Raw genomic sequence first — 24,235 nt, 5'->3', positions numbered from 1 at the left:
CTCCTCCACCTTGTTACTTCTCCCCCAAACTGCTCCACTTTGCTACTTCTCCCCCAAACTACTCCACCTTGCTACTTCTCCACCAAACTCCTCCAACTTGCTACTTCTCCCCAAACTCCTCCACCTTTCTACTTTTCTCCCAATCTCCTCCACCTTGTTATTCTCCCCCAAACTCTTCCACATTGCTACTTCTCCCCAAACTCCTACACCTTGCTACTTCTCCCCAAACTCCTCCATCTTGCTACTTCTCCCTCAAACTCCTCCACCTTGCTACTTCTCCCCCAAACTCCTCCACCTTGGTACTTCTCCCTCAAACTCCTCCACCTTGCTACTTCTCCCCCAAACTCCTCCACCTTGGTACTTCTCCCTCAAACTCCTCCACCATGCTACTTCTCCCCCAATCTCCTCCAACTTGCGACTTCTCCCTCAAATTCCTCCACTTTGCAACTTCTCCCTCAATCTCCTCCACCTTGCTACTTCTCCCTCAAACTCCTCCACCTTGCTACTTCTCCCCAAACTCCTCCACCTTGCTACTTCTCCCCCAAACTCCTCCACCTTGCTGCTTCTCCTCCAAACTCCTCCACCTTGCTACTTCTCCCCCAATCTCCTGGAGCTTGCTACTTCTCCCTCAAACTCCTCCACCTTGCTACTTCTCCCTCAAACTCCTCCACCTTGCTACTTCTCCCTCAAACTCCTCCACCTTGCTACTTCTCCCCAAACTCCTGCACCTTGCTACTTCTCCCTCAAAATCCTCCACCTTGCTCCTCCCTCAAACTCCTCCACCTTGCTACTTCTCCCCAAACTTCTCCACCTTGATACTTCTCCCCCAAACTCCTCCACCTTGTTACTTCTCCCCCAAACTCCTCCACCTTGCTACTTCTCCCCAAACTCGTCCACCTTGTTACTCCTCCCCCAAACTCCTCCACCTTGCTACTTCTCCCCCAAACTCCTCCACGTTGCTACTTCTCCCTTAAACTCCTCCACCTTGCTACTTCTCCCCAAACTCCTCCACATTGCTTCTTCTCCCTCAAACTTCTCCATCTTGCTACTTCTCCCTCAAACTCCTCCACCTTGCTACTTCTCCCCAAACTCCTCCACCTTGCTACGTCTCCCCCAAACTCCTCCACCTTGCTACTTCTCCCTCAAACTCATCCACCTTGCTGCTTCTCCCCCAAACTCCTCCACCTTGCCACTTCTCAACCACACTCCTCCAGCTTGTTACTTCTCCCCCAAACTCCTCCACCTTGCTACTTCTCCCCCAAACTACTCCACCTTGCTACTTCTCCACCAAACTCCTCCACCTTGCTACTTCTCCCCAAACTCCTCCACCTTTCTACTTTTCTCCCAACCTCCTCCACCTTGTTACTTCTCCCCAAACTCCTCCACATTGCTACTTCTCCCCAAACTCCTCCACCTTGCTACTTCTCCCCAAACTCCTCCACCTTGTTACTTCTCCCCCAAACTCCTCCACCTTGCTACTTCTCCCCCAAACTCCTCCACGTTGCTGCTTCTCCCCTAAACTCCTCCACCTTGCTACTTCTCCCCAAACTCCTCCACCTTGCATCTTCTCCCCCAAACTCCTCCACCTTGCTACTTCACCCCAAACTCCTCCCCCTTGCTACTTCTCCCTCAAACTCCTCCAGCTTGTTACTTCTCCCCAAACTCCTCCACCTTGCTACTTCTCCCCAAACTCCTCCACCTTGTTACTTCTCCCCCAAACTCCTCCACCTTGCTACTTCTCCCCCAAACTCCTCCACGTTGCTACTTCTCCCCTAAACTCCTCCACCTTGCTACTTCTCCCCAAACTCCTCCACATTGCTACTTCTCCCTCAAACTCCTCCATCTTGCTACTCCTCCCTCAAACTCCTCCACCTTGCTACTTCTCCCCCAAACTCCTCCACCTTGCTACTTCTATCCCAAACTCCTCCACCTTGCAACTTCTCCCCCAAACTCCTCCACCTTGCTACTTCTCCCTCAAACTCCTCCCCCTTGCGACTTCTCCCTCAAACTCCTCCAGCTTGTTACTTCTCCCCCAAACTCCTCCACCTTGCTACTTCTCCCCGAAACTCCTCCACCTTGCTACTTCTCCCTCAAACTGCTCCACGTTGCAACTTCTCCCAAACTCCTCCACCTTGCTACTTCTCCCCCAAACTCCTCCACCTTGCTACTTCTCCCCCAAGCTCCTCCACCTTGCCACTTCTCCCCCACACTCCTCCACCTTGTAACTTCTCCCCCGAATTCCTCCACCTTGCTACCTCTCCCCCAAACTACTCCTCCTTGCTACTTCTACCCCAAACTCCTCCACCTTGCTACTTCTCCCCAAACTCCTCCACCTTGCTACTTCTCCCCCAAACTCCTCCACCTTGTTACTTCTCCCCCAAACTCATCCACGTTGCTCCTTCTCCCCAAACTCCTCTACCTTGTTACTTCTCCCCCAAACTCCTCCACCTTGCTACTTCTCCCCAAACTCCTCCACCTTGCTACTTCTCCCACAAACTCCTCCATCTTGCTACTTCTCCCTCAAACTCCTCCACCTTGGTACTTCTCCCCCAAACTCCTCCACCTTGCTACTACTCCCCCAAACTCCTCCACCTTGCGACTTCTCCCTGAAACTCCTCCACCTTGCTACTTCTCCCCCAAACTCCTCCACCTTGCTACTTCTCCCCCAAACTCCTCCACCTTGCTACTTCTCCCTCAAACTCCTCCACCTTGTTACTTCTCCCCTAAACTCCTCCACCTTGTTACTTCTCCCCCCAAACTCCTCCACCTTGATACTTCTCCCCCAAACTGCTCCACCTTGCTACTTCTCCCCCAAACTCCTCCACCTTGTTACTTCTCCCTCAAACTCCTCCACCTTGCTACTTCTCCCCCAAACTCCTCCACCTTGCTACTTCTCCCCCAAACTCCTCCACCTTGCTACTTTTCCCCCAAACTCCTCCACCTTGCTACTCCTCCCCCAAACTCCTCCAACTTGCTAATTCTCCCCCAAACTCCTCCACCTTGCTACTTCTCCCCAAACTCCTCCACCTTGCTACGTCTCCCCAAAACTCCTCCACCTTGCTACTTCTCCCTCAAACTCATCCACCTTGCTACTTCTCCCCCAAACTCCTCCACCTTGCTACTTCTCCCCCAAACTCCTCCACCTTGCTACTTCGACCTCAAACTCCTCCACCTTGTTACTTCTCCCCCAAACTCCTCCAGCTTGATACTTCTCCCTCAAACTTTTCCACCTGTCTACTTCTCCCCCAAACTCCTCCACCTTGCTACTTCTCTCCCAAACTCCTCCACCTTGCTACTTCGACCTCAAACTCCTCCACCTTGTTACTTCTCCCCCAAACTCCTCCAGTTTGATACTTCTCCCTCAAACTTTTCCACCTGTCTACTTCTCCCCCAAACTCCTCCACCTTGCTACTTCTCTCCCAAACTCCTACACCTTGCTACTTCTCCCCAAACTCCTCCACCTTGCTACTTCTCCCCAAACTCCTCCACCTTGTTACTTCTCCCCCAAACTCCTCCACCTTGCTACTTCTCTCCCAAACTCCTACACCTTGCTACTTCTCCCAAAACTCCTCCACCTTGCTACTTCTCCCCAAACTCCTCCACCTTGCTACTTCTCCCCCAAATTCCTCCACCTTGCATACTTCTCCCTCAAACTCCTCCATCTTGCTACTTCTCCCTCAAACTGCTCCACCTTGCTACTTCTCCCTCAAACTCCTCCACGTTGCTACTTCTCCCTCAAACTCCTCCACCTTGCTACTTCTCCACAAACTCCTCCACCTTGCTACTTCTCCCTCAAAATCCTCCACCTTGCTACTCCCTCAAACTCCTCCACCTTGCTACTTCTCCCCCAAACTCCTCCATCTTGCTACTTCTCCCCCAAACTCCTCCACCTTGCCACTTCTCAACCACACTCCTCCACCTTGTTTCTTCTCCGCCAAACTCCTCCACCTTGCGACTTCTCCCCCAAACTACTCCACCTTGCTACTTCTCCACCAAACTCCTCCACCTTGCTACTTCTCCCCAAACTCCTCCACCTTTCTGCTTTTCTCCCAAACTCCTCCACCTTGTTACTTCTCCCCCAAACTCCTCCACATTGCTACTTCTCCCCAAACTCCTCCACCTTGTTTCTTCTGTCCCAAACTCCTACACCTTGCTACTTCTCCCCAAGCTCCTCCACCTTGCTACTTCTCCCCAAACTCCTCCACATTGTTACTTCTCCCCCAAACTCCTCCACCTTGCGACTTCTCCCCCAAGCTCCTCCACGTTGCTACTTCGCCGCTAAACTCCTCCACCTTGCTACTTCTCCCCAAACTCCTCCACATTGCTCCTTCTCCCTCAAACTCCTCCATCTTGCTACTTCTCCCTCAAACTCCTCCACCTTGCTACTTCTCCCCCAAACTCCTCCACCTTGCTACTTCTCCCCCAAACTCCTCCACCTTGCTACTTCTCCCCCAAACTCCTCCACCTTGCAACTTCTCCCCCAAACTCCTCCACCTTGCTACTTCAACGCAGACTCCTCCACCTTGCTACTTCTCCCTCAAACTCCTCCCCCTTGCTACTTCTCCCTCAAACTCCTCCAGCTTGTTACTTCTTCCCCAAACTCCTCCACCTTGCTACTTCTCCCCCAAACTCCTCCACCTTGCTACTTCTCCCCTAAACTCCTCCACCTTGCTACTTCTCCCCAAACTCCTCCACTTTGCTACTTCTCCCTCAAACTCCTCCATCTTGCTACTCCTCCCTCAAACTCCTCCACCGTGCTACTTCTCCCCCAAACTCCTCCACCTTGCCACTTCTCAACCACACTCCTCCAGCTTGTTACTTCTCCCCCAAACTCCTCCACCTTGCTACTTCTCCCCCAAACTACTCCACCTTGCTACTTCTCCACCAAACTCCTCCACCTTGCTACTTCTCCCCAAACTCCTCCATCTTGCTACTTCTCCCTCAAACTCCTCCACCTTGCTACTTCTCCCCCAAACTCCTCCACCTTGGTACTTCTCCCTCAAACTCCTCCACCTTGCTACTTCTCCCCCAAACTCCTCCACCTTGGTACTTCTCCCTCAAACTCCTCCACCATGCTACTTCTCCCCCAATCTCCTCCAACTTGCGACTTCTCCCTCAAATTCCTCCACTTTGCAACTTCTCCCTCAATCTCCTCCACCTTGCTACTTCTCCCTCAAACTCCTCCACCTTGCTACTTCTCCCCAAACTCCTCCACCTTGCTACTTCTCCCCCAAACTCCTCCACCTTGCTGCTTCTCCTCCAAACTCCTCCACCTTGCTACTTCTCCCCCAATCTCCTGGAGCTTGCTACTTCTCCCTCAAACTCCTCCACCTTGCTACTTCTCCCTCAAACTCCTCCACCTTGCTACTTCTCCCTCAAACTCCTCCACCTTGCTACTTCTCCCCAAACTCCTGCACCTTGCTACTTCTCCCTCAAAATCCTCCACCTTGCTCCTCCCTCAAACTCCTCCACCTTGCTACTTCTCCCCAAACTTCTCCACCTTGATACTTCTCCCCCAAACTCCTCCACCTTGTTACTTCTCCCCCAAACTCCTCCACCTTGCTACTTCTCCCCAAACTCGTCCACCTTGTTACTCCTCCCCCAAACTCCTCCACCTTGCTACTTCTCCCCCAAACTCCTCCACGTTGCTACTTCTCCCTTAAACTCCTCCACCTTGCTACTTCTCCCCAAACTCCTCCACATTGCTTCTTCTCCCTCAAACTTCTCCATCTTGCTACTTCTCCCTCAAACTCCTCCACCTTGCTACTTCTCCCCAAACTCCTCCACCTTGCTACGTCTCCCCCAAACTCCTCCACCTTGCTACTTCTCCCTCAAACTCATCCACCTTGCTGCTTCTCCCCCAAACTCCTCCACCTTGCCACTTCTCAACCACACTCCTCCAGCTTGTTACTTCTCCCCCAAACTCCTCCACCTTGCTACTTCTCCCCCAAACTACTCCACCTTGCTACTTCTCCACCAAACTCCTCCACCTTGCTACTTCTCCCCAAACTCCTCCACCTTTCTACTTTTCTCCCAACCTCCTCCACCTTGTTACTTCTCCCCAAACTCCTCCACATTGCTACTTCTCCCCAAACTCCTCCACCTTGCTACTTCTCCCCAAACTCCTCCACCTTGTTACTTCTCCCCCAAACTCCTCCACCTTGCTACTTCTCCCCCAAACTCCTCCACGTTGCTGCTTCTCCCCTAAACTCCTCCACCTTGCTACTTCTCCCCAAACTCCTCCACCTTGCATCTTCTCCCCCAAACTCCTCCACCTTGCTACTTCACCCCAAACTCCTCCCCCTTGCTACTTCTCCCTCAAACTCCTCCAGCTTGTTACTTCTCCCCAAACTCCTCCACCTTGCTACTTCTCCCCAAACTCCTCCACCTTGTTACTTCTCCCCCAAACTCCTCCACCTTGCTACTTCTCCCCCAAACTCCTCCACGTTGCTACTTCTCCCCTAAACTCCTCCACCTTGCTACTTCTCCCCAAACTCCTCCACATTGCTACTTCTCCCTCAAACTCCTCCATCTTGCTACTCCTCCCTCAAACTCCTCCACCTTGCTACTTCTCCCCCAAACTCCTCCACCTTGCTACTTCTATCCCAAACTCCTCCACCTTGCAACTTCTCCCCCAAACTCCTCCACCTTGCTACTTCTCCCTCAAACTCCTCCCCCTTGCGACTTCTCCCTCAAACTCCTCCAGCTTGTTACTTCTCCCCCAAACTCCTCCACCTTGCTACTTCTCCCCGAAACTCCTCCACCTTGCTACTTCTCCCTCAAACTGCTCCACGTTGCAACTTCTCCCAAACTCCTCCACCTTGCTACTTCTCCCCCAAACTCCTCCACCTTGCTACTTCTCCCCCAAGCTCCTCCACCTTGCCACTTCTCCCCCACACTCCTCCACCTTGTAACTTCTCCCCCGAATTCCTCCACCTTGCTACCTCTCCCCCAAACTACTCCTCCTTGCTACTTCTACCCCAAACTCCTCCACCTTGCTACTTCTCCCCAAACTCCTCCACCTTGCTACTTCTCCCCCAAACTCCTCCACCTTGTTACTTCTCCCCCAAACTCATCCACGTTGCTCCTTCTCCCCAAACTCCTCTACCTTGTTACTTCTCCCCCAAACTCCTCCACCTTGCTACTTCTCCCCAAACTCCTCCACCTTGCTACTTCTCCCACAAACTCCTCCATCTTGCTACTTCTCCCTCAAACTCCTCCACCTTGGTACTTCTCCCCCAAACTCCTCCACCTTGCTACTACTCCCCCAAACTCCTCCACCTTGCGACTTCTCCCTGAAACTCCTCCACCTTGCTACTTCTCCCCCAAACTCCTCCACCTTGCTACTTCTCCCCCAAACTCCTCCACCTTGCTACTTCTCCCTCAAACTCCTCCACCTTGTTACTTCTCCCCTAAACTCCTCCACCTTGTTACTTCTCCCCCCAAACTCCTCCACCTTGATACTTCTCCCCCAAACTGCTCCACCTTGCTACTTCTCCCCCAAACTCCTCCACCTTGTTACTTCTCCCTCAAACTCCTCCACCTTGCTACTTCTCCCCCAAACTCCTCCACCTTGCTACTTCTCCCCCAAACTCCTCCACCTTGCTACTTTTCCCCCAAACTCCTCCACCTTGCTACTCCTCCCCCAAACTCCTCCAACTTGCTAATTCTCCCCCAAACTCCTCCACCTTGCTACTTCTCCCCAAACTCCTCCACCTTGCTACGTCTCCCCAAAACTCCTCCACCTTGCTACTTCTCCCTCAAACTCATCCACCTTGCTACTTCTCCCCCAAACTCCTCCACCTTGCTACTTCTCCCCCAAACTCCTCCACCTTGCTACTTCGACCTCAAACTCCTCCACCTTGTTACTTCTCCCCCAAACTCCTCCAGCTTGATACTTCTCCCTCAAACTTTTCCACCTGTCTACTTCTCCCCCAAACTCCTCCACCTTGCTACTTCTCTCCCAAACTCCTCCACCTTGCTACTTCGACCTCAAACTCCTCCAACTTGTTACTTCTCCCCCAAACTCCTCCAGTTTGATACTTCTCCCTCAAACTTTTCCACCTGTCTACTTCTCCCCCAAACTCCTCCACCTTGCTACTTCTCTCCCAAACTCCTACACCTTGCTACTTCTCCCCAAACTCCTCCACCTTGCTACTTCTCCCCAAACTCCTCCACCTTGTTACTTCTCCCCCAAACTCCTCCACCTTGCTACTTCTCTCCCAAACTCCTACACCTTGCTACTTCTCCCAAAACTCCTCCACCTTGCTACTTCTCCCCAAACTCCTCCACCTTGCTACTTCTCCCCCAAATTCCTCCACCTTGCATACTTCTCCCTCAAACTCCTCCATCTTGCTACTTCTCCCTCAAACTGCTCCACCTTGCTACTTCTCCCTCAAACTCCTCCACGTTGCTACTTCTCCCTCAAACTCCTCCACCTTGCTACTTCTCCACAAACTCCTCCACCTTGCTACTTCTCCCTCAAAATCCTCCACCTTGCTACTCCCTCAAACTCCTCCACCTTGCTACTTCTCCCCCAAACTCCTCCATCTTGCTACTTCTCCCCCAAACTCCTCCACCTTGCCACTTCTCAACCACACTCCTCCACCTTGTTTCTTCTCCGCCAAACTCCTCCACCTTGCGACTTCTCCCCCAAACTACTCCACCTTGCTACTTCTCCACCAAACTCCTCCACCTTGCTACTTCTCCCCAAACTCCTCCACCTTTCTGCTTTTCTCCCAAACTCCTCCACCTTGTTACTTCTCCCCCAAACTCCTCCACATTGCTACTTCTCCCCAAACTCCTCCACCTTGTTTCTTCTGTCCCAAACTCCTACACCTTGCTACTTCTCCCCAAGCTCCTCCACCTTGCTACTTCTCCCCAAACTCCTCCACATTGTTACTTCTCCCCCAAACTCCTCCACCTTGCGACTTCTCCCCCAAGCTCCTCCACGTTGCTACTTCGCCGCTAAACTCCTCCACCTTGCTACTTCTCCCCAAACTCCTCCACATTGCTCCTTCTCCCTCAAACTCCTCCATCTTGCTACTTCTCCCTCAAACTCCTCCACCTTGCTACTTCTCCCCCAAACTCCTCCACCTTGCTACTTCTCCCCCAAACTCCTCCACCTTGCTACTTCTCCCCCAAACTCCTCCACCTTGCAACTTCTCCCCCAAACTCCTCCACCTTGCTACTTCAACGCAGACTCCTCCACCTTGCTACTTCTCCCTCAAACTCCTCCCCCTTGCTACTTCTCCCTCAAACTCCTCCAGCTTGTTACTTCTTCCCCAAACTCCTCCACCTTGCTACTTCTCCCCCAAACTCCTCCACCTTGCTACTTCTCCCCTAAACTCCTCCACCTTGCTACTTCTCCCCAAACTCCTCCACTTTGCTACTTCTCCCTCAAACTCCTCCATCTTGCTACTCCTCCCTCAAACTCCTCCACCTTGCTACTTCTCCCCCAAACTCCTCCACCTTGCCACTTCTCAACCACACTCCTCCAGCTTGTTACTTCTCCCCCAAACTCCTCCACCTTGCTACTTCTCCCCCAAACTACTCCACCTTGCTACTTCTCCACCAAACTCCTCCACCTTGCTACTTCTCCCCAAACTCCTCCACCTTTCTACTTCTCTCCCAACCTCCTCCACCTTGTTACTTCTCCCCAAACTCCTCCACATTGCTACTTCTCCCCAAACTCCTCCACCTTGCTGCTTCTCCCCAAACTCCTCCACCTTGTTACTTCTCCCCCAAACTCCTCCACCTTGCTACTTCTCCCCCAAACTCCTCCACGTTGCTACTTCTCCCCCAAACTCCTCCACCTTGGTACTTCTCCCTCAAACTCCTCCACCATGCTACTTCTCCCCAATCTCCTCCAGCTTGCGACTTCTCCCTCAAATTCCTCCACTTTGCAACTTCTCCCTCAATCTCCTCCACCTTGCTACTTCTCCCTCAAACTCCTCCACCTTGCTACTTCTCCCCAAACTCCTCCACCTTGCTACTTCTCCCCCAAACTCCTCCACCTTGCTGCTTCTCCTCCAAACTCCTCCACCTTGCTACTTCTCCCCCAATCTCCTCGAGCTTGCTACTTCTCCCTCAAACTCCTCCACCTTGCTACTTCTCCCTCAAACTCCTCCACCTTGCTACTTCTCCCTCAAACTCCTCCACCTTGCTACTTCTCCCCAAACTCCTGCACCTTGCTACTTCTCCCTCAAAATCCTCCACCTTGCTCCTCCCTCAAACTCCTCCACCTTGCTACTTCTCCCCAAACTCCTCCACCTTGATACTTCTCCCCCAAACTCCTCCACCTTGTTACTTCTCCCCCAAACTCCTCCACCTTGCTACTTCTCCCCAAAATTCGTCCACCTTGTTACTCCTCCCCCAAACTCCTCCACCTTGCTACTTCTACCCCAAACTCCTCCACGTTGCTACTTCTCCCTTAAACTCCTCCACCTTGCTACTTCTCCCCAAACTCCTCCACATTGCTTCTTCTCCCTCAAACTTCTCCATCTTGCTACTTCTCCCTCAAACTCCTCCACCTTGCTACTTCTCCCCAAACTCCTCCACCTTGCTACGTCTCCCCCAAACTCCTCCACCTTGCTACTTCTCCCTCAAACTCATCCACCTTGCTGCTTCTCCCCCAAACTCCTCCACCTTGCCACTTCTCAACCACACTCCTCCAGCTTGTTACTTCTCCCCCAAACTCCTCCACCTTGCTACTTCTCCCCCAAACTACTCCACCTTGCTACTTCTCCACCAAACTCCTCCACCTTGCTACTTCTCCCCAAACTCCTCCACCTTTCTACTTTTCTCCCAAACTCCTCCACCTTGTTACTTCTCCCCAAACTCCTCCACATTGCTACTTCTCCCCAAACTCCTCCACCTTGCTACTTCTCCCCAAACTCCTCCACCTTGTTACTTCTCCCCCAAACTCCTCCACCTTGCTACTTCTCCCCCAAACTCCTCCACGTTGCTGCTTCTCCCCTAAACTCCTCCACCTTGCTACTTCTCCCCAAACTCCTCCACCTTGCAACTTCTCCCCCAAACTCCTCCACCTTGCTACTTCACCCCAAACTCCTCCCCCTTGCTACTTCTCCCTCAAACTCCTCCAGCTTGTTACTTCTCCCAAAACTCCTCCACCTTGCTACTTCTCCCCAAACTCCTCCACCTTGTTACTTCTCCCCCAAACTCCTCCACCTTGCTACTTGTCCCCCAAACTCCTCCACGTTGCTACTTCTCCCCTAAACTCCTCCACCTTGCTACTTCTCCCCAAACTCCTCCACATTGCTACTTCTCCCTCAAACTCCTCCATCTTGCTACTCCTCCCTCAAACTCCTCCACCTTGCTACTTCTCCCCCAAACTCCTCCACCTTGCTACTTCTATCCCAAACTCCTCCACCTTGCAACTTCTCCGCCAAACTCCTCCACCTTGCTACTTCTCCCTCAAACTCCTCCCCCTTGCTACTTCTCCCTCAAACTCCTCCAGCTTGTTACTTCTCCCCCAAACTCCTCCACCTTGCTACTTCTCCCCGAAACTCCTCCACCTTGCTACTTCTCCCTCAAACTGCTCCACGTTGCAACTTCTCCCAAACTCCTCCACCTTGCTACTTATCCCCCAAACTCCTCCACCTTGCTACTTCTCCCCCAAACTCCTCCACCTTGCCACTTCTCCCCTACACTCCTCCACCTTGTAACTTCTCCCCCGAATTCCTCCACCTTGCTACCTCTCCCCCAAACTACTCCTCCTTGCTACTTCTACCCCAAACTCCTCCACCTTGCTACTTCTCCCCAAACTCCTCCACCTTGCTACTTCTCCCCCAAACTCCTCCACCTTGTTACTTCTCCCCCAAACTCCTCCACGTTGCTCCTTCTCCCCAAACTCCTCTACCTTGTTACTTCTCCCCCAAACTCCTCCACCTTGCTACTTCTCCCCAAACTCCTCCACCTTGCTACTTCTCCCACAAACTCCTCCATCTTGCTACTTCTCCCTCAAACTCCTCCACCTTGCTACTTCTCCCCCAAACTCCTCCACCTTGCTACTTCTCTCCCAAACTCCTACACCTTGCTACTTCTCCCCAAACTCCTCCACCTTGCTACTTCTCCCCAAACTCCTCCACCTTGTTACTTCTCCCCCAAACTCCTCCACCTTGCTACTTCTCTCCCAAACTCCTACACCTTGCTACTTCTCCCAAAACTCCTCCATCTTGCTACTTCTCCCCAAACTCCTCCACCTTGCTACTTCTCCCCCAAATTCCTCCACCTTGCATACTTCTCCCTCAAACTCCTCCATCTTGCTACTTCTCCCTCAAACTGCTCCACCTTGCTACTTCTCCCTCAAACTCCTCCACGTTGCTACTTCTCCCTCAAACTCCTCCACCTTGCTACTTCTCCACAAACTCCTCCACCTTGCTACTTCTCCCTCAAAATCCTCCACCTTGCTACTCCCTCAAACTCCTCCACCTTGCTACTTCTCCCCCAAACTCCTCCATCTTGCTACTTCTCCCCCAAACTCCTCCACCTTGCCACTTCTCAACCACACTCCTCCACCTTGTTTCTTCTCCGCCAAACTCCTCCACCTTGCGACTTCTCCCCCAAACTACTCCACCTTGCTACTTCTCCACCAAACTCCTCCACCTTGCTACTTCTCCCCAAACTCCTCCACCTTTCTGCTTTTCTCCCAAACTCCTCCACCTTGTTACTTCTCCCCCAAACTCCTCCACATTGCTACTTCTCCCCAAACTCCTCCACCTTGTTTCTTCTGTCCCAAACTCCTACACCTTGCTACTTCACCCCAAGCTCCTCCACCTTGCTACTTCTCCCCAAACTCCTCCACATTGTTACTTCTCCCCCAAACTCCTCCACCTTGCGACTTCTCCCCCAAGCTCCTCCACGTTGCTACTTCTCCGCTAAACTCCTCCACCTTGCTACTTCTCCCCAAACTCCTCCACATTGCTCCTTCTCCCTGAAACTCCTCCATCTTGCTACTTCTCCCTCAAACTCCTCCACCTTGCTACTTCTCCCCCAAACTCCTCCACCTTGCTACTTCTCCCCCAAACTCCTCCACCTTGCTACTTCTCCCCCAAACTCCTCCACCTTGCAACTTCCCCCCCAAACTCCTCCACCTTGCTACTTCAACGCAGACTCCTCCACCTTGCTACTTCTCCCTCAAACTCCTCCCCCTTGCTACTTCTCCCTCAAACTCCTCCAGCTTGTTACTTCTTCCCCAAACTCCTCCACCTTGCTACTTCTCCCCCAAACTCCTCCACCTTGCTACTTCTCCCCTAAACTCCTCCACCTTGCTACTTCTCCCCAAACTCCTCCACTTTGCTACTTCTCCCTCAAACTCCTCCATCTTGCTACTCCTCCCTCAAACTCCTCCACCTTGCTACTTCTCCCCCAAACTCCTCCACCTTGCCACTTCTCAACCACACTCCTCCAGCTTGTTACTTCTCCCCCAAACTCCTCCACCTTGCTACTTCTCCCCCAAACTACTCCACCTTGCTACTTCTCCACCAAACTCCTCCACCTTGCTACTTCTCCCCAAACTCCTCCACCTTTCTACTTCTCTCCCAACCTCCTCCACCTTGTTACTTCTCCCCAAACTCCTCCACATTGCTACTTCTCCCCAAACTCCTCCACCTTGCTGCTTCTCCCCAAACTCCTCCACCTTGTTACTTCTCCCCCAAACTCCTGCACCTTGCTACTTCTCCCCCAAACTCCTCCACGTTGCTACTTCTCCCCCAAACTCCTCCACCTTGGTACTTCTCCCTCAAACTCCTCCACCATGCTACTTCTCCCCCAATCTCCTCCAACTTGCGACTTCTCCCTCAAATTCCTCCACTTTGCAACTTCTCCCTCAATCTCCTCCACCTTGCTACTTCTCCCTCAAACTCCTCCACCTTGCTACTTCTCCCCAAACTCCTCCACCTTGCTACTTCTCCCCCAAACTCCTCCACCTTGCTGCTTCTCCTCCAAACTCCTCCACCTTGCTACTTCTCCCCCAATCTCCTCGAGCTTGCTACTTCTCCCTCAAACTCCTCCACCTTGCTACTTCTCCCTCAAACTCCTCCACCTTGCTACTTCTCCCTCAAACTCCTCCACCTTGCTACTTCTCCCCAAACTCCTGCACCTTGCTACTTCTCCCTCAAAATCCTCCACCTTGCTCCTCCCTCAAACTCCTCCACCTTGCTACTTCTCCCCAAACTCCTCCACCTTGATACTTCTCCCCCAAACTCCTCCACCTTGTTACTTCTCCCCCAAACTCCTCCACCTTGCTACTTCTCCCCAAACTCGTCCACCTTGTTACTCCTCCCCCAAACTCCTCCACCTTGCTACTTCTACCCCAAACTCCTCCACGTTGCTACTTCTCCCTTAAACTCCTCCACCTTGCTACTTCTCCCCAAACTCCTCCACATTGCTTCTTCTCCCTCAAACTTCTCCATCTTGCTACTTCTCCCTCAAAATCCTCCACCTTGCTACTTCTCCCCAAACTCCTCCACCTTGCTACGTCTCCCCCAAACTCCTCCACCTTGCTACTTCTCCCTCAAACTCATCCACCTTGCTGCTTCTCCCCCAAACTCCTCCACCTTGCCACTTCTCAACCACACTCCTCCAGCTTGTTACTTCTCCCCCAAACTCCTCCACCTTGCTACTTCTCCCCCAAACGACTCCACCTTGCTACTTCTCCACCAAACTCCTCCACCTTGCTACTTCTCCCCAAACTCCTCCACCTTTCTACTTTTCTCCCAACCTCCTCCACCTTGTTACTTCTCCCCAAACTCCTCCACATTGCTACTTCTCCCCAAACTCCTCCACCTTGCTACTTCTCCCCAAACTCCTCCACCTTGTTACTTCTCCCCCAAACTCCTCCACCTTGCTACTTCTCCCCCAAACTCCTCCACGTTGCTGCTTCTCCCCTAAACTCCTCCACCTTGCTACTTCTCCCCAAACTCCTCCACCTTGCAACTTCTCCCCCAAACTCCTCCACCTTGCTACTTCACCCCAAACTCCTCCCCCTTGCTACTTCTCCCTCAAACTCCTCCAGCTTGTTACTTCTCCCCAAACTCCTCCACCTTGCTACTTCTCCCCAAACTCCTCCACCTTGTTACTTCTCCCCCAAACTCCTCCACCTTGCTACTTGTCCCCCAAACTCCTCCACGTTGCTACTTCTCCCCTAAACTCCTCCACCTTGCTACTTCTCCCCAAACTCCTCCACATTGCTACTTCTCCCTCAAACTCCTCCATCTTGCTACTCCTCCCTCAAACTCCTCCACCTTGCTACTTCTCCCCCAAACTCCTCCACCTTGCTACTTCTATCCCAAACTCCTCCACCTTGCAACTTCTCCGCCAAACTCCTCCACCTTGCTACTTCTCCCTCAATCTCCTCCCCCTTGCTACTTCTCCCTCAAACTCCTCCAGCTTGTTACTTCTCCCCCAAACTCCTCCACCTTGCTACTTCTCCCCGAAACTCCTCCACCTTGCTACTTCTCCCTCAAACTGCTCCACGTTGCAACTTCTCCCAAACTCCTCCACCTTGCTACTTATCCCCCAAACTCCTCCACCTTGCTACTTCTCCCCCAAACTCCTCCACCTTGCCACTTCTCCCCTACACTCCTCCACCTTGTAACTTCTCCCCCGAATTCCTCCACCTTGCTACCTCTCCCCCAAACTACTCCTCCTTGCTACTTCTACCCCAAACTCCTCCACCTTGCTACTTCTCCCCAAACTCCTCCACCTTGCTACTTCTCCCCCAAACTCCTCCACCTTGTTACTTCTCCCCCAAACTCCTCCACGTTGCTCCTTCTCCCCAAACTCCTCTACCTTGTTACTTCTCCCCCAAACTCCTCCACCTTGCTACTTCTCCCCAAACTCCTCCACCTTGCTACTTCTCCCACAAACTCCTCCATCTTGCTACTTCTCCCTCAAACTCCTCCACCTTGCTACTTCTCCCCCAAACTCCTCCACCTTGCTACTACTCCCCCAAACTCCTCTACCTTGCGACTTCTCCCTGAAACTCCTCCACCTTGCTACTTCTCCCCCAAACTCCTCCACCTTGCTACTTCTCCCCCAAACTCCTCCACCTTGCTACTTCTCCCTCAAACTCCTCCACCTTGTTACTTCTCCCCTAAACTCCTCCACCTTGTTACTTCTCCCCCCAAACTCCTCCACCTTGATACTTCTCCCCCAAACTGCTCCACCTTGCTACTTCTCCCCCAAACTCCTCCACCTTGTTACTTCTCCCTCAAACTCCTCCACCTTGCTACTTCTCCCCCAAACTCCTCCACCTTGCTACTTCTCCCCCAAACTCCTCCACCTTGCTACTTTTCCCCCAAACTCCTCCACCTTGCTACTCCTCCCCCAAACTCCTCCAACTTGCTAATTCTCCCCCAAACTCCTCCACCTTGCTACTTCTCCCCAAACTCTTCCACCTTGCTACTTCTCCCCAAACTCCTCCACCTTGCTACGTCTCCCCCAAACTCCTCCACCTTGCTACTTCTCCCTCAAACTCATCCACCTTGCTACTTCTCCCCCAAACTCCTCCACCTTGCTACTTCTCCCCAAACTCCTCCACCTTGCTACTTCTCCCCCAAACTCCTCCACCTTGCTACTTCGACCTCAAACTCCTCCAGCTTGTTACTTCTCCCCAAACTCCTCCACCTTGCTACTTCTCCCCCAAACTCCTCCACGTTGCTGCTTCTCCCCTAAACTCCTCCACCTTGCTACTTCTCCCCAAACTCCTCCACCTTGCAACTTCTCCCCCAAACTCCTCCACCTTGCTACTTCACCCCAAACTCCTCCCCCTTGCTACTTCTCCCTCAAACTCCTCCAGCTTGTTACTTCTCCCCAAACTCCTCCACCTTGCTACTTCTCCCCAAACTCCTCCACCTTGTTACTTCTCCCCCAAACTCCTCCACCTTGCTACTTCTCCCCCAAACTCCTCCACGTTGCTACTTCTCCCCTTAACTCCTCCACCTTGCTACTTCTCCCCAAACTCCTCCACATTGCTACTTCTCCCTCAAACTCCTCCATCTTGCTACTCCTCCCTCAAACTCCTCCACCTTGCTACTTCTCCCCCAAACTCCTCCACCTTGCTACTTCTATCCCAAACTCCTCCACCTTGCAACTTCTCCGCCAAACTCCTCCACCTTGCTACTTCTCCCTCAAACTCCTCCCCCTTGCTACTTCTCCCTCAAACTCCTCCAGCTTGTTACTTCTCCCCCAAACTCCTCCACCTTGCTACTTCTCCCCGAAACTCCTCCACCTTGCTACTTCTCCCTCAAACTGCTCCACGTTGCAACTTCTCCCAAACTCCTCCACCTTGCTACTTCTCCCCCAAACTCCTCCACCTTGCTACTTCTCCCCCAAACTCCTCCACCTTGCCACTTCTCCCCCACACTCCTCCACCTTGTAACTTCTCCCCCGAATTCCTCCACCTTGCTACCTCTCCCCCAAACTACTCCTCCTTGCTACTTCTACCCCAAACTCCTCCACCTTGCTACTTCTCCCCAAACTCCTCCACCTTGCTACTTCTCCCCCAAACTCCTCCACCTTGTTACTTCTCCCCCAAACTCCTCCACGTTGCTCCTTCTCCCCAAACTCCTCTACCTTGTTACTTCTCCCCCAAACTCCTCCACCTTGCTACTTCTCCCCAAACTCCTCCACCTTGCTACTTCTCCCACAAACTCCTCCATCTTGCTACTTCTCCCTCAAACTCCTCCACCTTGCTACTTCTCCCCCAAACTCCTCCACCTTGCTACTACTCCCCCAAACTCCTCCACCTTGCGACTTCTCCCTGAAACTCCTCCACCTTGCTACTTCTCCCCCAAACTCCTCCACCTTGCTACTTCTCCCCCAAACTCCTCCACCTTGCTACTTCTCCCTCAAACTCCTCCACCTTGTTACTTCTCCCCTAAACTCCTCCACCTTGTTACTTCTCCCCCCAAACTCCTCCACCTTGATACTTCTCCCCCAAACTGCTCCACCTTGCTACTTCTCCCCCAAACTCCTCCACCTTGTTACTTCTCCCTCAAACTCCTCCACCTTGCTACTTCTCCCCCAAACTCCTCCACCTTGCTACTTCTCCCCCAAACTCCTCCACCTTGCTACTTTTCCCCCAAACTCCTCCACCTTGCTACTCCTCCCCCAAACTCCTCCAACTTGCTAATTCTACCCCAAACTCCTCCACCTTGCTACTTCTCCCCAAACTCTTCCACCTTGCTACTTCTCCCCAAACTCCTCCACCTTGCTACGTCTCCCCAAACTCCTCCACCTTGCTACTTCTCCCTCAAACTCATCCACCTTGCTACTTCTCCCCCAAACTCCTCCACCTTGCTACTTCTCCCCAAACTCCTCCACCTTGCTACTTCTCCCCCAAACTCCTCCACCTTGCTACTTCGACCTCAAACTCCTCCAGCTTGTTACTTCTCCCCAAACTCCTCCACCTTGCTACTTCTCCCCCAAACTCCTCCACGTTGCTGCTTCTCCCCTAAACTCCTCCACCTTGCTACTTCTCCCCAAACTCCTCCACCTTGCAACTTCTCCCCCAAACTCCTCCACCTTGCTACTTCACCCCAAACTCCTCCCCCTTGCTACTTCTCCCTCAAACTCCTCCAGCTTGTTACTTCTCCCCAAACTCCTCCACCTTGCTACTTCTCCCCAAACTCCTCCACCTTGTTACTTCTCCCCCAAACTCCTCCACCTTGCTACTTCTCCCCCAAACTCCTCCACGTTGCTACTTCTCCCCTAAACTCCTCCACCTTGCTACTTCTCCCCAAACTCCTCCACATTGCTACTTCTCCCTCAAACTCCTCCATCTTGCTACTCCTCCCTCAAACTCCTCCACCTTGCTACTTCTCCCCCAAACTCCTCCACCTTGCTACTTCTATCCCAAACTCCTCCACCTTGCAACTTCTCCGCCAAACTCCTCCACCTTGCTACTTCTCCCTCAAACTCCTCCCCCTTGCTACTTCTCCCTCAAACTCCTCCAGCTTGTTACTTCTCCCCCAAACTCCTCCACCTTGCTACTTCTCCCCGAAACTCCTCCACCTTGCTACTTCTCCCTCAAACTGCTCCACGTTGCAACTTCTCCCAAACTCCTCCACCTTGCTACTTCTCCCCCAAACTCCTCCACCTTGCTACTTCTCCCCCAAACTCCTCCACCTTGCCACTTCTCCCCCACACTCCTCCACCTTGTAACTTCTCCCCCGAATTCCTCCACCTTGCTACCTCTCCCCCAAACTACTCCTCCTTGCTACTTCTACCCCAAACTCCTCCACCTTGCTACTTCTCCCCAAACTCCTCCACCTTGCTACTTCTCCCCCAAACTCCTCCACCTTGTTACTTCTCCCCCAAACTCCTCCACGTTGCTCCTTCTCCCCAAACTCCTCTACCTTGTTACTTCTCCCCCAAACTCCTCCACCTTGCTACTTCTCCCCAAACTCCTCCACCTTGCTACTTCTCCCACAAACTCCTCCATCTTGCTACTTCTCCCCCAAACTCCTCCACCTTGCTACTTCTCCCCCAAACTCCTCCACCTTGCTACTACTCCCCCAAACTCCTCCACCTTGCGACTTCTCCCTGAAACTCCTCCACCTTGCTACTTCTCCCCCAAACTCCTCCACCTTGCTACTTCTCCCCCAAACTCCTCCACCTTGCTACTTCTCCCTCAAACTCCTCCACCTTGTTACTTCTCCCCTAAACTCCTCCACCTTGTTACTTCTCCCCCCAAACTCCTCCACCTTGATACTTCTCCCCCAAACTGCTCCACCTTGCTACTTCTCCCCCAAACTCCTCCACCTTGTTACTTCTCCCTCAAACTCCTCCACCTTGCTACTTCTCCCCCAAACTCCTCCACCTTGCTACTTCTCCCCCAAACTCCTCCACCTTGCTACTTTTCCCCCAAACTCCTCCACCTTGCTACTCCTCCCCCAATCTCCTCCAACTTGCTAATTCTCCCCCAAACTCCTCCACCTTGCTACTTCTCCCCAAACTCCTCCACCTTGCTACTTCTCCCCAAACTCCTCCACCTTGCTACGTCTCCCCCAAACTCCTCCACCTTGCTACTTCTCCCTCAAACTCATCCACCTTGCTACTTCTCCCCCAAACTCCTCCACCTTGCTACTTCTCCCCCAAACTCCTCCACCTTGCTACTTCTCCCCCAAACTCCTCCACCTTGCTACTTCGACCTCAAACTCCTCCACCTTGTTACTTCTCCCCCAAACTCCTCCACCTTGCTACTTCTCCCCGAAACTCCTCCACCTTGCTACTTCTCCCTCAAACTGCTCCACGTTGCAACTTCTCCCAAACTCCTCCACCTTGCTACTTCTCCCCCAAACTCCTCCACCTTGCTACTTCTCCCCCAAACTCCTCCACCTTGCCACTTCTCCCCCACACTCCTCCACCTTGTAACTTCTCCCCCGAATTCCTCCACCTTGCTACCTCTCCCCCAAACTACTCCTCCTTGCTACTTCTACCCCAAACTCCTCCACCTTGCTACTTCTCCCCAAACTCCTCCACCTTGCTACTTCTCCCCCAAACTCCTCCACCTTGTTACTTCTCCCCCAAACTCCTCCACGTTGCTCCTTCTCCCCAAACTCCTCTACCTTGTTACTTCTCCCCCAAACTCCTCCACCTTGCTACTTCTCCCCAAACTCCTCCACCTTGCTACTTCTCCCACAAACTCCTCCATCTTGCTACTTCTCCCCCAAACTCCTCCACCTTGCTACTTCTCCCCCAAACTCCTCCACCTTGCTACTACTCCCCCAAACCCCTCCACCTTGCGACTTCTCCCTGAAACTCCTCCACCTTGCTACTTCTGCCCCAAACTCCTCCACCTTGCTACTTCTCCCCCAAACTCCTCCACCTTGCTACTTCTCCCTCAAACTCCTCCACCTTGTTACTTCTCCCCTAAACTCCTCCACCTTGTTACTTCTCCCCCAAACTCCTCCACCTTGATACTTCTCCCCCAAACTGCTCCACCTTGCTACTTCTCCCCCAAACTCCTCCACCTTGTTACTTCTCCCTCAAACTCCTCCACCTTGCTACTTCTCCCCCAAACTCCTCCACCTTGCTACTTCTCCCCCAAACTCCTCCACCTTGCTACTTTTCCCCCAAACTCCTCCACCTTGCTACTCCTCCCCCAAACTCCTCCAACTTGCTAATTCTCCCCCAAACTCCTCCACCTTGCTACTTCTCCCCAAACTCCTCCACCTTGCTACTTCTCCCCAAACTCCTCCACCTTGCTACGTCTCCCCCAAACTCCTCCACCTTGCTACTTCTCCCTCAAACTCATCCACCTTGCTACTTCTCCCCCAAACTCCTCCACCTTGCTACTTCTCCCCCAAACTCCTCCACCTTGCTACTTCTCCCCCAAACTCCTCCACCTTGCTACTTCGACCTCAAACTCCTCCACCTTGTTACTTCTCCCCCAAACTCCTCCAGCTTGATACTTCTCCCTCAAACTTTTCCACCTGTCTACTTCTCCCCCAAACTCCTCCACCTTGCTACTTCTCTCCCAAACTCCTCCACCTTGCTACTTCGACCTCAAACTCCTCCACCTTGTTACTTCTCCCCCAAACTCCTCCAGTTTGATACTTCTCCCTCAAACTTTTCCACCTGTCTACTTCTCCCCCAAACTCCTCCACCTTGCTACTTCTCTCCCAAACTCCTACACCTTGCTACTTCTCCCCAAACTCCTCCACCTTGCTACTTCTCCCCAAACTCCTCCACCTTGTTACTTCTCCCCCAAACTCCTCCACCTTGCTACTTCTCTCCCAAACTCCTACACCTTGCTACTTCTCCCAAAACTCCTCCACCTTGCTACTTCTCCCCAAACTCCTCCACCTTGCTACTTCTCCCCCAAATTCCTCCACCTTGCATACTTCTCCCTCAAACTCCTCCATCTTGCTACTTCTCCCTCAAACTGCTCCACCTTGCTACTTCTCCCTCAAACTCCTCCACTTTGCTACTTCTCCCTCAAACTCCTCCACCTTGCTACTTCTCCACAAACTCCTCCACCTTGCTACTTCTCCCTCAAAATCCTCCACCTTGCTACTCCCTCAAACTCCTCCACCTTGCTACTTCTCCCCCAAACTCCTCCATCTTGCTACTTCTCCCCCAAACTCCTCCACCTTGCCACTTCTCAACCACACTCCTCCACCTTGTTTCTTCTCCCCCAAACTCCTCCACCTTGCGACTTCTCCCCCAAACTACTCCACCTTGCTACTTCTCCACCAAACTCCTCCACCTTGCTACTTCTCCCCAAACTCCTCCACCTTTCTGCTTTTCTCCCAAACTCCTCCACCTTGTTACTTCTCCCCCAAACTCCTCCACATTGCTACTTCTCCCCAAACTCCTCCACCTTGTTTCTTCTGTCCCAAACTCCTACACCTTGCTACTTCTCCCCAAGCTCCTCCACCTTGCTACTTCTCCCCAAACTCCTCCACATTGTTACTTCTCCCCCAAACTCCTCCACCTTGCTACTTCTCCCCCAAACTCCTCCACGTTGCTACTTCTCCGCTAAACTCCTCCACCTTGCTACTTCTCCCCAAACTCCTCCACATTGCTCCTTCTCCCTCAAACTCCTCCATCTTGCTACTTCTCCCTCAAACTCCTCCACCTTGCTACTTCTCCCCCAAACTCCTCCACCTTGCTACTTCTCCCCCAAACTCCTCCACCTTGCTACTTCTCCCCCAAACTCCTCCACCTTGCAACTTCTCCCCCAAACTCCTCCACCTTGCTACTTCACCGCAAACTCCTCCACCTTGCTACTTCTCCCTCAAACTCCTCCCCCTTGCTACTTCTCCCTCAAACTCCTCCAGCTTGTTACTTCTCCCCCAAACTCCTCCACCTTGCTACTTCTCCCCCAAACTCCTCCACCTTGCTACTTCTCCCCTAAACTCCTCCACCTTGCTACTTCTCCCCAAACTCCTCCACTTTGCTACTTCTCCCTCAAACTCCTCCATCTTGCTACTCCTCCCTCAAACTCCTCCACCTTGCTACTTCTCCCCCAAACTCCTCCACCTTGCCACTTCTCAACCACACTCCTCCAGCTTGTTACTTCTCCCCCAAACTCCTCCACCTTGCTACTTCTCCCCCAAACTACTCCACCTTGCTACTTCTCCACCAAACTCCTCCACCTTGCTACTTCTCCCCAAACTCCTCCACCTTTCTACTTTTCTCCCAACCTCCTCCACCTTGTTACTTCTCCCCAAACTCCTCCACATTGCTACTTCTCCCCAAACTCCTCCACCTTGCTGCTTCTCCCCAAACTCCTCCACCTTGTTACTTCTCCCCCAAACTCCTCCACCTTGCTACTTCTCCCCCAAACTCCTCCACGTTGCTACTTCTCCCCTAAACTCCTCCACCTTGCTACTTCTCCCCAAACTCCTCCACCTTGCAACTTCTCCCCCAAACTCCTCCACCTTGCTACTTCACCCCAAACTCCTCCCCCTTGCTACTTCTCCCTCAAACTCCTCCAGCTTGTTACTTCTCCCCAAACTCCTCCACCTTGCTACTTCTCCCCAAACTCCTCCACCTTGTTACTTCTCCCCCAAACTCCTCCACCTTGCTACTTCTCCCCCAAACTCCTCCACGTTGCTACTTCTCCCCTAAACTCCTCCACCTTGCTACTTCTCCCCAAACTCCTCCACATTGCTACTTCTCCCTCAAACTCCTCCATCTTGCTACTCCTCCCTCAAACTCCTCCAACTTGCTACTTCTCCCCCAAACTCCTCCACCTTGCTACTTCTATCCCAAACTCCTCCACCTTGCAACTTCTCCCCCAAACTCCTCCACCTTGCTACTTCTCCCTCAAACTCCTCCCCCTTGCTACTTCTCCCTCAAACTCCTCCAGCTTGTTACTTCTCCCCCAAACTCCTCCACCTTGCTACTTCTCCCCCAAACTCCTCCACCTTGCTACTTCTCCCTCAAACTCCTCCACGTTGCTACTTCTCCCAAACTCCTCCACCTTGCTACTTCTCCCCCAAACTCCTCCTCCTTGCTACTTCTCCCCCAAACTCCTCCCCCTTGCCACTTCTCCTCCACACTCCTCCACCTTGTAACTTCTCCCCCAAATTCCTCCACCTTGCTACCTCTCCCCCAAACTACTCCTCCTTGCTACTTCTACCCCAAACTCCTCCACCTTGCTACTTCTCCCCAAACTCCTCCACCTTGCTACTTCTCCCCCAAACTCCTCCACCTTGTTACTTCACCCCCAAACTCCTCCACGTTGCTACTTCTCCCC

The sequence above is a fragment of the Somniosus microcephalus genome, chromosome 6 (assembly GCF_052327205.1).
Source record: "Somniosus microcephalus isolate GS21.2 chromosome 6, FLI_Smic_1.0, whole genome shotgun sequence".
NCBI classification, from domain to species: domain Eukaryota; kingdom Metazoa; phylum Chordata; class Chondrichthyes; order Squaliformes; family Somniosidae; genus Somniosus; species Somniosus microcephalus.
This window is presented reverse-complemented; position numbering follows the sequence as displayed.